We start from the raw sequence: 16,787 nt of genomic DNA, 5'->3' as shown, positions 1-16,787 counted from the left end.
GAGCCACCTTGTTACACCTCACTCCTCCTTTTAATGGAGGGGAATTAAAAGAGGGTGGATTTATACAGAGGATTTATTTCAGATATTTTCAGTCTCTGGTTTCCCCTTTAATGCAAACACACCCTGAATGCTTTTGTACACAGGGCAGGAGGGCTGTAATGTAGGGAAATGGTTCAAAAAGATGTATTAATAAAGGGATAGGGTCTGTGGCATATACTACTGTGTACTGTCTGCCGCAGTATGTTCCTACAGGGTAGGTTCTGCCTTGCTAATATGTCAAGTTTAATTACTTATGCTCTGTTTCAGAATTGTATCGGCTCAGTGTTGAATTTTCTGCTTGTTTTCAAATCTCTGCAAATTTGCAATTGCATATCCTATTGCATTGTTTAGTGAACATCCCAGCTGTTGAGTGTATTGATTTACCCTGTGTTATTCACCTTGAGTCTCAGTGAGAAAAGCAGAGCATAAATGATATAAATAAAAATAAAATGCTTGAAAGCTGATAGCCCTTGTAATTTTTGTTCTTTACCACATAATTGATGTAAATGCTATTCTCATCAATCTAAAGTAAACATCTAATATTCCCCTCCGTCTTCCAATTACTCAAGAAATCAATGATGACTCTTCTGTCTCTGAAGATTACTGCTTTGGCAAAAGGCAGGCTTCTTTATCTTTTCTACTGTGCAAAGCTGAAATCATTATGTGACCTTCTGCCTCCTTTTTAATTTACTTGATTTATATCCCACCTTTCTCCGTAGTTGGGACCCAAAGTGACTCACAGCATATTCTCCTTTTTTCCTCACAACAAATCCTGTGGTTCGGCTGCGAGTTTATGACTGGCTCAAGGGCACCGAGCAGTTTGCCACCGATCTGTGGCAGACTGAGGAACTGAACCTGGGTCACTCAAGACCCTAGTCCACCACTCGAGCCACTACACCACAGTGGCTCACACTTTGAATGGTGTGTAGGGTTGCCAACGTCCAGGTGGGGCCTAGAGACCTCCCAGAGTTACAATTCATCTCCAGACTAGATATCAGTTCCCCTGGTGAAAATGCCAAATTTGGAGGGTGGGCGCTTGCATTATAGCTTGCTGAAAACATTTCCCACCTCAAACTGCCCTTGTCAGGCTGCACCCCAAATCGTCAGGAATTTCCCCATTTGGAGCTGGCAGGGGCAGCTTCGGGTGGCTCACTCCTTTAACTGTTATACGTTCACAAATCAACATATCGGGATTCTAGAGCTCGCCTCCATCCTTATTTGCTCTGCTTCCCATATCTCTGGTCCTCTGGGCCCAGCGGAGTGTATTCCTTCACCTTGAAACAAATAGGACCACAGTGGAGACTGCTTTTATGTTCGTGCAGAGGCCTTCCCAATTTCATCCCCTAACCGCAAATCTGAGCTTGTCCTCCAAGTAGGTGTCATGAACTATTGAACTTTAGATTGTAGAAACGAAATCGCTGTCTTGCGTAACGGCGCCGCGGCTGGTTTGGAAACGCTTTCCAGGAGATTCGTCAGTGATGGAAAACGCATTCCGTCTCTTTTCAGAAACACTTCACGGGTTCAAAGGCGAACTTTCGGAGTTCAGTTCCCGAGGCTCAGTCCTCGTCGAGCACAGGCTCGCCTCCCCGGCCCCACCTTAGTCCGGCCCAATTAAGCACCTCCGACTTGCTCCCACCGCCCTAGTGCAGAGTCTAGCTCCTCCCCGAGGCGACCCCAGAGGCGTCGCCAATCCCAAAGAGTGCAAGCCCGCCTCCCGGTCTTCCGAGCTGCTTAGTCAGGACCGGGAGAGAGGGCGCGCTGCTGGGATCCAACGCCACGCTAAGGTACGGGGAATGAGGCGGCGCGGACTCGGCCATTCCATTCGTTCGGCCAGCGCTGCGGGGTTCTTTGGCGTCCCGTCTAGCGGAGTAGCTTGGGATGCATACGCGCCGCGTGGGGAGCGGTAGCGAGGGCGGGGGGAGGGGGTGCTTTATGGGGGAAGAGAGAAGGGGGGGTAGTCAAAATGCGCAGGAGGGCCGGGGAAGAGGAGTGGGGAGGTGAGCAGACCGTACTTTTCAGTGCATGCTTACTCGGAAACAACTCTGCCTGTTTTCAGCGGGATTTACTCCGTTAAAAGTATAGGACTGATGCTTGAACTTGGTTGACAGCACGATTCTGTACAGCTGTACGTGGAAGTAAATGGCATGAAGTTCTGTAGGGCGTTGCGCCTCAATTGTGTTCGCAAAGAGTGCTTCAGCCCCTCCTGAAATGCCCTTAAAGAAGTGGAGAAGGGAGAACTTTCTCCTTCCCGTTGAGTACATGCTGTATGGAATGGTGAGATGGGGCAGGGGGTACTTATTTTGGATTAATGTATAGCACACTTAGTATGCTACTGAGTTATACCATATAGGGAGGATGGGTACAGAGTTTTACTCTGGGAAGGCAGTGGTGTGGTGGTTTCTGTAGTGGAGGAGATTGGGCTGTAAGTCGAACAAACCTTGTAACTTCAGATGTAAATAGAGTGGACGGCTTACGTGAGTGAGGGGGGTTGTGAGTTTTTCACTTTTGGTTCAGTGAGGCAGCTGATAAACATAAAATCAATTTTTAAAAGATACATTTTTTAACTGAATCCTTATGTCTGGGCTTTCCTGGCAGCTCAAAGCAGCTTACAAATTGTGATTTAAAACATAATTTAAAACAAACAAAAAATACCCCCCATTAACTCCCCCCTCCAAGATACCTTCAGTTTATACCCTGTTGAAATCCCAGGCAAACAAATGAAATTGTAGCAGGCCTGAACATTTCTAAAGAAATTATGTTTAAATTTCTGCACAGACAACCACACCACCTTCCTTCTGGTCCCCAGTGGGATTAAAAGTCTGTAAGTTTCTTATTCACGGTGGGTCTTGGGTTGTCTACAACATCATGGGCCACCACAAAAAAGGCTCTGCTTCTTGTAACTGGTGTACAGGGAAGAAATGTAGGTGATGCCGCTGTGTTTTATGTACGGTAATTTTTGAAGTGGGCATCTTTGTCATCTCTTAATTTATTCCTTTTAGAATAGGAGTCAATAATTGGGGGCTTTGAACCAAATCAGATTTGGTAAAGAGACAAGGACCAAAAAAGTTGAGCACCCACGAGATCGGGATGAAGAGCTGACCCATCACACCTCTTGCTTCTCCAAGGGGCACTCCAAGTAAAGTAGTTGTGGACAAGGCCTTAACTATTGACCATATTGCTCAAGGAGTTTAACAGCTTTTATTTTCTTAAAGGAAAATTGAGCCTTGAGTAGGATTGGCAGATGCCTGGAGAGAGAAAAAAAGTCCTTTCCCTTTAATGGAGGCATAGTGGTATGCTTATCTCCATGCCATGAAGCATTTTAGCTGTCCATCTCTACATATTAAGGGTCTGTTAAAGGAACAGGATACTTTTCTCCAGGTATGTTGGCAACCCTTGGCCCCAAGCCTGGAGTTGCCCCCACTCTGACACTGAAAACATTATCCCTAATCCCTAAGTAGGAGGGTCTGCCTTTCCCTCATCATTGAGTCACTTTACTCTGCACATGCTCATAGGATTTTCCTTCTTTATTTCATTATAATAAGTTTAAGAACTGAGGCCTGGATCAAGCTGAACCCAAAGTTTGGATTCAGCTTCCCTACTGTAATCTAAAGGAGTGGCTCTCTTCATCCAGTTTCTGGGCCTCCCTGACTTCTGGCAGGGCTTGGGATGGGTTGAATCCCACCCCCACCACACTAGTGAGTGAGGACCGGTAGGAACTCTGACTGCAAAATGAGGTGAATGATATGGTGATGAAGAACAGCAGCGAGCTGAGAGCATAATTCCCAAGCTCTGTTTGTTTTTCTTGCATGCTCCAATGTGCTGCTTATTGGGAACTTCATGCCTTTTTGTGAAGCTGTTGTATTCCCTGGTTTGTTACGAGAAATGAACAGTGATTCCCTGTGACCTTTGAAAAATAAGTAATCTTGCTTAGTTCACTGTTAAACATTTATATGAGGGTGTGGGGAGGAGGTTGTGCTGGTTGTTGAATAGCTTCGGAACAAGGAAGCATTCCGAAACCATGACTGAGCATTGCTCTCTTTAAGTAGCTTCTGGAATTTGGCAGCTCAGTCCGAAAATGCAAACCAGGCCCTCTAAATTCTGCCCTGGCTTAGAGGACCCTGACTAAAATGGCAGCAGAATGGTTGTGTTGATTCAGAGTGATCTCTGTGACTGGCAGATGTTTTGTTTGCTCTGTGGGGACTCTGGGATATCTGTTGGTTAATGGATAAAAAATGGCCTTGCTCTCCCGAGTGAAGGAAATTTTTTTAAAGAGAGAGAAATGCCATTAAAAAGCAGCCAGCTGAAGTTTTTCCTGCTTTTAAGTTCCATTTAGATTGTATGAAAATCTTTTGGTTTTCAAACAGCTTTAGCCAACTGTCATTTGAGCCTAAATTTTTGTTGCTCACCCCTCCAGGAAGTTCTCCTGCACAAGCCTTATTTAAATGAATTGGAGCTGCACAGATACATTCTCGTGTTAACTCTTTATTCAGTTCAGCAGGCTGGTGGCTCCACCTTTGGAAACATTTGCTTGCCTTAAGAAGCTACACTGCAATCAGAATATGGGCAGAACAGCCATCCTCTACCAAGAGATGGTCAAAATGGGTTGTCTCCAAATATATTCAGTAACCGTGTGCTTGTTGTGGAGGAACTTAATGCCATGTAATGCAAGGAATGTATTGGACAAATACTAATTGACTGAAGGCAGGAACAGTAATGCACTCATTAGAAGTTCTTCCCTAGACTGTAGTATAATAATATTGACTTTAAAAATGTATGTAGCAGCAACGTATTTTGGTTATGACAGTTGTGTATTTGGAAGTGCTTTGTTTGAAATAAGACAAATTGAACCAGATAGTCTAATGGACCTTTCTAAGTTTTAGAGCGTAACAGTGTGTGTGGGTATCATACACATTTCAAATTATCTCTCAACCACAATTGAGTGTAGGCAGTAAAGAAACAGCACTGTAACTCTAGTAAGTTTGAAATTTCTTTGAATTTTTTAAATGGATTGTTGTTCAAAATAGTCACTCCTATCTGAATCCCAGGGGACTGGAAAAATCACTACTTTAAGTCTCTAATTTTTCATGATGGTGGAAATTCTTGCATCTTGTACACATTCTTTCCTTTTCACCCTGCCTCCTAGTTTGTTCTTAAGGAGGTGCCTGTAGTTATTGCCAGGTATACAGCGACATTTGAATTAGCTAACAGGGAACGTGGACTGCACTGAGTCATATAAAGATACTACAACTGTCAGTCTAGAATGTCTTGTTTGCAAAGATTTTATCATATCTGAAGGTACAAGTGACTGGATCTAGATAGGCCTGTTGGACACCTGGTGAGCAAGCAAGTCTGTGTTCTGACAGATCTAGTTAGATAATGTTCAGGGTACAAATAACATTGTTGCTGTGCCAAGATGAATGAATGTAGACATTGTGCTCACTAAAAGAGAAATTATTCCATAATCCAGAAGTGTAATTCTGGGAAAGACAGCCTGCATTTGGGGGGTGGGGGGTTACTATTTGTTTTTTGGTTGCCACATATTTTTGAGTTCTGAAAGGCAATGTAGAGTATGTCACTAACATGAGATGCTCACTTAAGCAATCTGTCTGGTTTGGCCATTCTGAAAAATTGCTTCTTTTCAGCTTCAGCTTTGCTGTGACGCTCAACAGCAAGAATTCTGAAGTCAGTCATGAGGTCCATGTGACTTGTGGACATGGAGGTTATATTAAGTGCCCCATTTGCTGATTTAGGTTTAAATCTGATTTAGGTATGAGGAAAAAGCTGCATGTAGAACTCTTTATTTTATGCTTTGTTATACACTCATATTATAATACTCAAGTTCAACTAAATACTTAGCTTTTGAATTAATATTCTGTGTTGCATTGTAACTGCTAAAGTGTTATGAGAAATATTTATTTAATGTACTTAAATATTTGGGCATAGTAGAGGCTGCATCTCTGCATGAGTCCCTGAACTGGCCTTGCCTCTTAGCCTCTTTTGGGGACAGGTTCAGTGCTTTTGCAAAGATGATAGCCCGATTACTCCCAATAGCAATGCAGCAGAATGCCCACCCCTCAGACTTAAAAGGGAAGCCCCTTCTATGCAAGTGGCAAATTAGATATTACAGTGGCACAAACCAGGAGGAAAACAGCTAAAACAAAGCAATTTCCACAGGGGTCAGAAGATGGAGAAATTGGGCCGAATTTATGACCTCCATGTCTTGATTAAATTTTCCCATCCTGGGCTGCATCATCTCTTCAATGGATATTGTACTGTTAACTGTACAGCAATTAATTTGCAATAGGATTAATTTTATTTATTACATTCATACCCCACCTTTCTCTAATGGGCATCTAAAGCAGCATACATCTTTCCTTTCTCTATTTTATCCTAACTACAGCCCTGTGAGGTAGGTTTGCTAGCCTGACTCTGTGTGATTGGCCCAAAGTCTCTCAACAGCTTTTCATGGCAGAGAGAGGATTTGAACTTGAATCTCCCAGATCCTAGTCCATCATTCTAACTGGCTTTTCCACAGAGGAAAATCCAAGTATAAATGAAAGCTATAGGGTGGTGACAGCACAATATCCATTGCTGTTTGGATTGAATGTGGCCTTAGTTTTTTAGGAAATTGAGAAAACCGGGTTGTTGCGGAATAGATCAGCCTGTGTCAGAAGTTTGCTTGTAAAGGTCAAACGGGGTGAGATGCTCAGAGATCTGTGATCAGGCTTTCCTATAGAGTATATGTACTTCAAAGAAGCTGTGTGGAGCTGCTAACTTGATTGAAGAGAAGTCTGATTTAAGCTCCGCCTATTTTGTTGTTTCCCTGATCTGAACCTCCTCCTGACTTTCCCTCTAGTTCCTATTAGCTCTGTTTGTTTGTTTTACCCTATAGTGCAAATAACAGCTTGGTGCGGGCTCTAGAGTTAAGCACCTCTTAATTTAACATCACTTTCCCAATCAAATTAGTAAATTGTAAGGAGGGCTTTGAAATAATATCACCTATGCCTCCCCAAAAGGCGAGACAACCTGATAATGGAGTTTATTCCACTCATCCAATGCGTATTTGGAGCTTGCCTTTTTCTAATCAGAAGGCATACATCAGTACTTCATGTAGTAGCAAAAGGGCATGACCTTTTGCATACATCAGTACTTCATGTAGGCATACATCAGTACTTCATGTAGTAGCAAAAGTAGCTCTTTTATCTATTTATGTTATTTACAGTCCACCTTTCTCACTGAGACTCAAGGTGGATTACACAGTGTGAGTCAGTACAGTCAGTTTCAAGGACATTTCAATAAACAATGTAATAGATGAAAATTTGCAAAGTTTTAAAATCAGCAGAAACCCAATACAAAGTAGAAGAAATGCTAAAACAGAGCATAAGCAATTTTAAGACTCTCTACAGTGCATTACAGTAGTCAAGTCTCGATGTTACCATGTCCTGGAATCAGGTGGCCAGAGAGTCCGCTACCTCGACACAGCCTATCTTCCAGGCTAGGCTGGGTTTGTGGAAAGCATTTTTGTAGCTGCCTTCACTTGCTTTTCTAGCACTAGATCCAGTATAACCCCTAGACTCTTAACTGAATTTGCAAGGGTCAGGTGAACTCCATCGAAAGAGAGGAGTACAGTGTCCTTCAAGATCTCTGCCTTCCCAACTAGCATCACTTCTATCTTGTCTGGGTTCAATTTCAATTTGCAGTTATTTGACAACAGCCATGAGGCAGCGACCCAAGATGTTTACTGCATGCCACCATGATTCGGATAGAGAGATATAGAGCTGGATGTTATCTAATATTGATAGATCCAGAGTAGTTACCCATTAGTCTTAGATCCAGAGGAGTTAGCCATGTTAGTCTGTAGTAGCAAAATCAAAAAGAGTCCAGTAGCACCTTCAAGACTAACCAATTTTATTGTAGCATAAGCTTTCAAGAATCAAGTTCTCTTTGTCAGATGTATGGTACAGAAACTGGTCAAATATAGAAGAGGAGGGGGGAGGAGGGGAGGAGAGAGAAGATGCAATTAGGGGGGGAGAGGGAGGATGAAACCAAAACATTCCTTTGCTAGTAAATGTAAACATCTCCTTTTGGTGTGGGGGTCAGTTGGCTTGAGTGAGGCTTCAAAGGAGTTTGCCGTGTTAGTTTGCAGCAGTAAAACAGCTAGACCATCCAATTCCTATGTAGTATAAGCCTTTGATAACCACAGCTCTCCCCGTCAGATGCATCTGACAAAGAGAACTGTGGTCCCCGAAAGCCCACGCCAGGTGCCACTGGGCTCCCCCAGACCCCCCCTCTGTAAAGGAATCTACCAGGACATTCCATTAAAGACTTAAAGGTCGCTGTAGTTCAACAGAAACCTTTCAAAAACAAAATCCAACGGGAGGCTGCTGAATTGGAATTCATATGCAAATTTGACTCTGTCAAGCTGGGACTGAATAGGGACTATGAATGGTTATCACATTATCACAGGTAACAGATTTCCCTTACATGGCAAACTCCTTTGAAGCCTCACCCAAGCCAACTGACCAACACACCAAAAGGAGATGTTTACATTTACTAGCAAAGGTATGTTTTGGTTTCATCCTCCCTCTCCCCACCTAACTGCACCTTCTCTCTCCTCCCCTCCTCTTTTATATTTGACCAGTTTCTGTACCATGCATCTGACGAAGAGTACTTGATTCTCGAAAGCTTATGCTACAATAAAATTGGTTAGTCTTAAAGGTGCTACTGGACTCTTTTTGACCCATTAGTCTGTAGTTGCAAAATAATAAAGAGTCCAGTAGCACCTTTAAGACTAACCAACTTTATTGTAGCTTAAGCTTTCTAGAACCACAGCTCATGCATCTGATGAAGAGAGCTGTGGTTCTCAAAAGCTTATGCTACAATAAAGTTGGTTAGTCTTAAAGGTGCTACTGGACTCTTTACTATCTAATATTGATAGCACCCAGTTACATATCTAAAGGCTTTACATAGAGGTTGAATAACATGGAAGATAAGACTATGCCCTGTGAAACCCTGCAAGATAATTCTCACTCTAGAGATAGTTGGTATCCAACAGCAGCCCTTTAGGTCCATTCCATGAGAAATTATTTAAACCATTCCAGGGCACATCTCTTGATACCCACTTCTGCTTCCAGGCACCTCAACAAGATGGCATGGTCTACTGTATTGAAGGCTGCAGATAGATCCAGGAGGAGCAACAGAGAAGCAGGGCCTTTGTCCACATTCAGGCAGAGATCATCAACTTTCTGTGGTATAAATGGAGCATGTTTCTATTTTAATTCAGAAATAAAGTGTGCCTCGCTATCAAAAGTTTTATAAACATTGTATTAGATTATTTGAAACCCAGAATTTTACAGGGGGGAAGAGAACTGCATTTCCTCTGTGCTCTGCCATTTCCTTGCCAGAAATGATAAACAGAATAGTCCCCTCTAACTGAAAAATGGCCATAACAGGAAGGATTTTGAGAATCCGAAGAATACCACACCACCACTTACAATGCTGTGTCTGGCATTTTATGAGTTCTGATAAAGACCAAATTAGTCAGTTTTGTAGTTTGAAAGCAAGTATATTTTTCTGAATATGTTTCCTACTCCCACCTATAGGCTTCTGGTGCTATATATGGCAGACTAGAAGCATTCGGAGACAAGCACTTAACTTTAGTTGCTCTGAAAATTAGTTGCAATCAACTTCTTAGCAAAGTAGAGTAAAATCTTAACTTGTTTGCATTGCCATCTGTGCTTCCAGCTTTTACTGTGATATTTATAAGGACTTGTTCTGCGCTGGGAGGTTCAGGGCTTTGTTTGATTTTGTATAAAACTATTAGTTGGTTAATTATTGAAAATCCCTGTGTAGGCATGGCTACTTCACATGACCTAATAAAGGCTCGGAGAATAGCAAGTGCTAAGCACTTAGGTCAGCTTGAGCAGCTCCATACTAAGCTCTGCCTCCATGCTAAAACTGCCTCTGGCTTATATAACAAAACACACCTTGATGTGCATTTTATGTCTGCAGTGAGATGTGGGAAGCTGTGCTGATTGGGAGAGGGCCAAGTGGACCATCAGTGACATAAAGGATTAAAGTGGGCCATTCTGCCTAAGCATGTGAAAAATAAACATGAATTGGGCTTTGGGGTCTCAGTAGGACCTGCACCTTTCCCCTGTTTCTGTTTCTAGAAAAGTAAAATGGAAGAGAGGAAAATGTTGTAAACTGCTTTGGGTCTTCATTGGGGAAAAGAGCAGGTTATAACTGAAGTAAGTAAATAAATTTAGATAGCCTTATTCTGCATTGATTCTTCACGAGGCAGTCCATTTCCCTTTCTTCCCATGGACTGTTACATCTAGAAGTAGTGCTTTTAATCATGCCTGTGAAATTGCTTCCAGAATTCTCAAGTTGCTGTGGATAAGAACAGGATGAAGATGAAGGTTCTTCCAGATGGCTCTAAGTATGGAGAAATGTACCTTTCTTTCTATGGGGATACTTCTTGGTTGTGTGATACAGTATTATGTTGGAAACATACTAAGTTGCTGTCTGGATGGGGCCTTAAGACTGCTTGGCATTTTTAGCAGATGTGCAATACAGATCTACTAGGTTTTCCAATTAAAACTAAGGCTTGAAGCAGTAAAGCAACTATTCTTTTAAACCCAATGTGCATGACATATACACCTAGCTGGAATCCACATTTCACAAAATGAAAGGAAAAGACTTTAAAGAAGTCTGTACAGTACTCTCTGTGTGAAAAATTCCACTTCTGAAAAATTGCTTTGCTGAGGCTTACTGTAAGGCAAGCTTGGCCTGAGGCTTCAACTCATGTAGGAGAGGGAATAACTCATCCCCTTATCTGGACAGACATGCCTGAACAGCTGGCTGCCGTAGCTCAATAACGTCACATGAGCCAATGTGTCATGACAGAGCCCTCCAATCTCCAGGTGATCACCCTTATAATACTCCAGTGGACTTGCATTCACTTAAGAATTGTAAGAATGAGAAGAAGGAGGAATGCAACCCTGTTAACTGTCTTGGACCTCTTGGTGGCTCTTGATACCATTGATCATGGTATTCTTCAAGACCACATTTTGGAGTTGGAACTGGCAGGCACTGTTCTGTAGTGGTCTTGGTCCGTGTGATGCTGGGGAACTGCTGCTCCGCCACTTGGCTCTCAAGTGAATGGGAGTCCCCTATGCTTTTCAACATCTGTGGAAAGCTACTGGAAGATATCATCCAGAGATTTGGGGCTGAGTTTCCACCAATATGCGGATGACACTTGGCACTCTTTTGTGCTTCCAGCAGATCTGAGAGAAGCAGTGGAAGCCTGGAGGCAGTTTTAGAATGGGTAAAACAAGCTGAAGTTTAATGCTGACAAAATGGAGGTAGTGAGTGGAAGGTTTGACCCAGGTATTGTGATACCTCTTGTTCTGACTGGGGTTGCTCTCCCCCTCAAGAAGCAGGTCCATAGCTTGGGGGTACTCCTAGCTCCAGGCCTCCTGTTGGATTAACAAGCTGGCAACAGTTGCTGGGGGTGGCTTCCTCCAGCTGGTAAGCCAGCTGCATCCCTTCCTAAGCAGGAAGGGTCTTTCCACTGTAGTTCATGCCTGGGTAACATCTAGATTGGATTATTTCAATGCACTCTACTGCAGTCCTGCCCTTAAACTGTCCAGAAGTTACATTGTATACAGAATGCTGTGGCCAGGAGGTTGACTGGATTGGGTTGTCCATATTGCATGGACAATATCTCCCCAGTCTTATTCTGTGCTAGCTCCCAACTTGCTCTCACACCCAATTCAAGACCTTTACGTCCTGCATGGCTTGGGACCAGCATACCTGAAGGGCCTTTCTGTACGAACCTACCCATCCACTCTGGACATCTTGGGATGCCTTTCTTTAGGTGCCCCAACCATCTGAGGCTAGACAGGTGGGAACCCAAGAAAGGACCTTCTCGTTTCCTCTCTCCTCATAAAAATTCTCGTTTCCTCTCTCCTCATAAAAATTCTTCTTCTGCCAAAGACTTTTTGTTTGGCGTACCCCCAGTAACTGTTGCTGACCCTCTTCCCTTATTGTGTTATGTGTTTATATATATTTATTGAATTGTTTATTTTGTATATACTTTATTTTAATTGTTGTTTTAATAATGAAATTATGGCCGCCTTGGAATCCATATGGGTGAAAAGATGCCATAAAAATGTATTAGATAAAATAAAAATATGGGACACACTCATTCAGCAAGGCAGCCCAATACCTCTAATCTAAAGATTCTGTATCCATATATTTGTGGCTAGTTCTGCAGATGTATGTCCACTTCATTTGATTTGTTTTAAACCCCATCGTTCCTTTAAGGTTCCATATGCTCATGGAGTCATACATGGGCTATTCTGTCCCCCATTTTATAGGGTCAATTAGTTAGGTTAGGTTGTGGGAGTAAAGTCACCCAATGAGTTTTGTGGCTGAGTGCAGCCTTGAACCTGGACTTTCCCAGTCTTAATCCACTACCCTAATCACTACAGTCTCTCATTTTCTTTTCTTTTTTGTAGTGGAGCAGTCATTACTAAAAATTCCATTGGCGGGTCAGGCAATCAGATAACATTACACTAAAAAAACAGTATAATACAGGCAGTTCTTCCTTTACCACCTTCATGCAGAGAGAGTTCACATGTCGCCATCAATAGGAATTACAAGATTAGAGAACAATGCAATAAATCCAGTATAATCAATACAATGAGGACTGCCTTAGGGATCATATGAAGGAGTACTGATACAGAGTGAGAGAGAGGCTGACCATGTGGGAGGTGGCCATGTGTCATGGAACGTTCCACTTAACAGTTCCATTTTTGATTTAGCTCTTTCTGATGATCCATGTAAGTATGTGTTGCAGTCTTATGCCTCTTGTGTATCAGGCAGATTTTCTCCACCTGCTTGACAGCATGAATTTAGATTTACTTTGCCTAAAAGAATCAGATGGCAGCAAGCAGAGATCAGTGCAAAAGTAGTGGAAGATGTGGACTGCATTCTTCCTTGTCAGTTTCTTTTGCTCATTTGAGCCAGTTTATCAAGGTTCCTTCTAGAATACTCTAGAATACTGTCTAATATCGGTTTCTTCTCCCCCCTCCACTCATTTATAGTTTTCAGTGCATGATGCTTCCATTGCCTGCAGAAGTTTGACTTAATTTAGCTGTATCTGCTGGGCCTCAGTTGGCTTCAACATCACACTCCATTTATTGAGTTTGAAGTGTTTACTTTAGCTGGGCATCTTCTTGTGTATTTTGTATCTGCCCTTAATAGAGACCTTGTTTGTCACTCTTTCCTTTCTGCTTTCAGCTTTCCTGTTCTAATTTTTGGGGGTTGGATGCTGCTTCTGAAATTCGTATGCCATACTGGCTTCAGAATTCTACCCATTTTTGAAAGAGGGAAGGCATTTCCCTGACCTTCCTAATAGATTCAACAAATAGTTTTTATACTGTTCTCCCCTCTCCACCATCTCACTTGAGCACTGAGGCTGCCTAGCCTTCTATGCTGGTACAAAAGCTGGCATTTGTCATAAACTGTGTGCCCACTTCAAACTTATGTAGCCCCCTTCATTGCTTCTACCTATTAATAGGTATATGCTAACATGTAATTGCATACATCTAGGGGAGAGATTTTCTCAGAGTGGCTGAGAAACAGGTTGGTTATTGGAACAATTTATAAGGATAGCAAAACGACACCACTTTAAAGACCAACCAAAATTCTTAAAGCAGTGTGCAAATGTTTGACTTGTAGAGGTCCCCCAATTAGACAGAGTGCGTAACCAAGCCAGTAAGAGTTTCTTCCTTTATCACCTTCATGCAGAAAGAGTTCACAGGTTGCCATCAATAGATCTCGTTCTCAACATGGCCAAATCTGTGGGTACTTAGATCCAGAGACTGGAGCTATGAACAGATAAGACAGATTTACCTGCAAACCTGAAAAAAGCCCCAGGTTTACAAAAAACAAAATCTGGACTCTAAAAATAAGTTGGTGGGTTAAAATCCCCAAGATAATAAAAGCAGTGCATGTAGCTTTAAAAAACAAATGTCTTTTCAGTGGTACCCACAACATTATTCCCAATATGAGTTAGAAATCTTGGTTTCTGTCAATACACTTATTTATTTATTAAAATTCACCTTCCCAATGGGAATCCAAGGTGGCATACATAATTCCCTTCCATATTATCCCCACAGAAACCCTGTGAGGCTGTGTGTGTGTGACTGGCCCAAGGTCACCCAGCAAGCTTCTGTGGTAGAGTGGGGATTTGAACCTGCTTCTCCCAGATCCTAGTCCAACACTACCACAAGGGAGAGGGGGCTGGACCCTTTCCAGGTCTCTTTTGGCCTTTGAGGGAGGACTGATTGGGGCCACGCTCATCAGCAACAATTGGGCTACTTACTACCGCCCAGCTTGCATGACTCACACAGGCATGGCTGCTTTTGACTCTTCAACAGCAGCTACTCCATGAAAGCCAGTATGATGTACTGGTTAGAGTTGCTGGTTTGAACCCCAGCCATGCCATGGTGCTGACTGGGTGACCAGTTACACATTCAGCCTAACCTACTTCACAGGGTTGCCTTGGATCCCTGTTGTGGAGAAAGGTGTTAATTCAGTCCCCTTAAGCAGAAGGTCTTGGTTTCTGTCACCCTGTTGGTTATGTGATTGTCAGTAGGAAGACAAGAGACTCTGACATGTTTCTGATACAAATGAAGCAGTTTATTGGAAGGCACTATTGCACAATACTCTACAAAAGCAATCAGAATCAGATGGATGATACATAAACAAATATGAAGTGTCACGGATATAAAACATCATAAAGATACATATGGCTGTGGCAAATATGTAAACAGGCAGCTTATAAGCATGAGCAACCCCCGCCACCCACAAGTCTACAGTATAGTTCTAAAGCAGCCCCCAAGTAGAGGACACTTCAAGTGGTGAACAGATGAAGCATAAATCACTGTGCATTTTAAATATGCTTGAAGCACATGAGACTAAGTCTAATGCATGTTAGCTAGTCAGAATAATAAACCAATAACTGGAAAAAGCAAGAGTCCAGTAGAACCTGTAAGACTAACAAAATTTGTGGGAGGGTTTTGAGAGTCACAGCTTGCTTCTTCTTGTATCTGGGTGACTGCAGAAACAGTATTCTGCATGTCCCTTCATTTGCTGTACATCACCATTTCTTAAAACAACCATACCATAATGCTCTTTTTCTCTTAACATTTTTTTAAAAAATTCTGGAATAAGTTTAATATGGCATGTAATGGGAGAAACTGGTATCTTTTAATTTGAATGATGGTCCCTGAAAGTGCTGTTGTTGCATGCTCACTCTTTTTTTCACAAGTGCAAAGATATTCTTAATGGAGTAGCATAGCAACCAGATATTTTCTAGGGGGAACAGCCCATGTCACAGCAGAAATTTATTTATTTGAAATATTTGTATCCTGCCTTCTTTCCTTAGACTCAAGGTGGCTAATAAAGGAACACCAAGTTACAAGGACAAACCCCAACATAACAGTCCATGAGCAGGATAAAAACACAGGATTGGGGCCAAAACCTTCTGGATCAGGTCGGTGCCAGGTGGGAGAAGGCTTCCTCGCCCAGCACTGACCTGATTGCAGCTCTTTAGGCCCTGATCCTGGCCAAAATGGGCCCCAAATGGCAATTTTTGGGACCATTTCTGCTTGGATCAGGGTGAAACTGTCCTGATTGAGTCGGTGCACTGACCTGGTTCCGGCCATTTCAGTCCCAATCCGGGCCCCAAATGGCCATTTTGCCCCCCCCCTTTCCACTGGGATAAGGGCTGGAATGGTTGGGATAGGATCGGTGCCATGTGGGGGAACCCTCCCCTGCGTAGCACTGACTTGGTCCTGGCTGTTTCTGCCCTGATCCAGGCCCAAACGGGCCCCAAATGGCCATTTTTTTGGCTGGGTCGGGGCCAAAACCACCAGGATTGGGTCAGTGCCTGGCAGGGAACCCTTCCCCTGCCCAGCACCAACCCGATCTGGGCCGTTTTGGGCCTGATCCATTTTGGGCCCCTTTCAGCCTGGATTGGGGTCACTGCCAGGTGGGGGGAACACTCCCCCCTCTGGCAGCATTTTAGCCTGGTCAAGGGGCATGGCATATGCTAATGAGTTATGCTAATGAGTTCCTGCAGCTCTTTTTCTATGAAATAACCTCTGGTTGAATATACCAGTGCTGATTTGGATGTTTGAGACTCCCCAGGTCTGTCGGCAAGTTTTTGGTGTGTCTCAGTCATATGTCCAATAAATACGTCTCTGTATTCAGATGTCTTGAAAATCTGGTATCTGAATCTGTTTCTGTAAAGTCCTTTGTACAGAATGTGTTTTAAAATTCTGTGAATGGCTAAAATGTGTTTGTCCTAGTATCCTTTGTGTAAGAAGAATGCTTTATGCTCATATTTTTCATGCCCCTACATTTTTATGTTCTAGTTGTATTAGAAAGATTACTGGAAATTTGTCTCTCACCCTGCTGGTGGTGTGTACATGTGAAAAAAGAGGCAATTCTAAATGGGTTTCTCATATGTGGGGGAGAAGGCCATTTGAAATGTGTTCGTATTGAGCGTTCTTTGCCTGCTCTCCGCCTGAGAGCAGTCGGCCGCGGGCTATTTTCACCCTGCCGGCTGCTTAAAACGGCAGTCCGGTCAGCTCCGCAAATGGAGCTGCGTTAGACCTCCATGAATCCCAAACCGGAAGTCCCCTCCCGATCCTTGAGGTCCCACCTTGCGA

The 16,787-nt window shown here is 43.0% G+C and overlaps 1 protein-coding gene across 1 annotated transcript in view; it reads left to right on the top strand.

Annotated features, from left to right (window-relative positions):
* Positions 1-1,737: 1,737 nt before the first annotated feature.
* The window catches only part of RHOC (ras homolog family member C), a 33,902-nt gene continuing 18,852 nt past the window's right edge, over positions 1,738-16,787 (top strand). The window contains exon 1 of the mRNA XM_054980126.1: positions 1,738-1,823. The gene's annotated coding sequence lies outside the window, so the exon portion shown is untranslated. The remainder of the gene's footprint in view (positions 1,824-16,787) is intronic.

Source organism: Eublepharis macularius, chromosome 5, assembly GCF_028583425.1.
Source record: "Eublepharis macularius isolate TG4126 chromosome 5, MPM_Emac_v1.0, whole genome shotgun sequence".
NCBI classification, from domain to species: Eukaryota; Metazoa; Chordata; class Lepidosauria; order Squamata; family Eublepharidae; genus Eublepharis; species Eublepharis macularius.
This window is presented reverse-complemented; position numbering and strand designations above follow the sequence as displayed.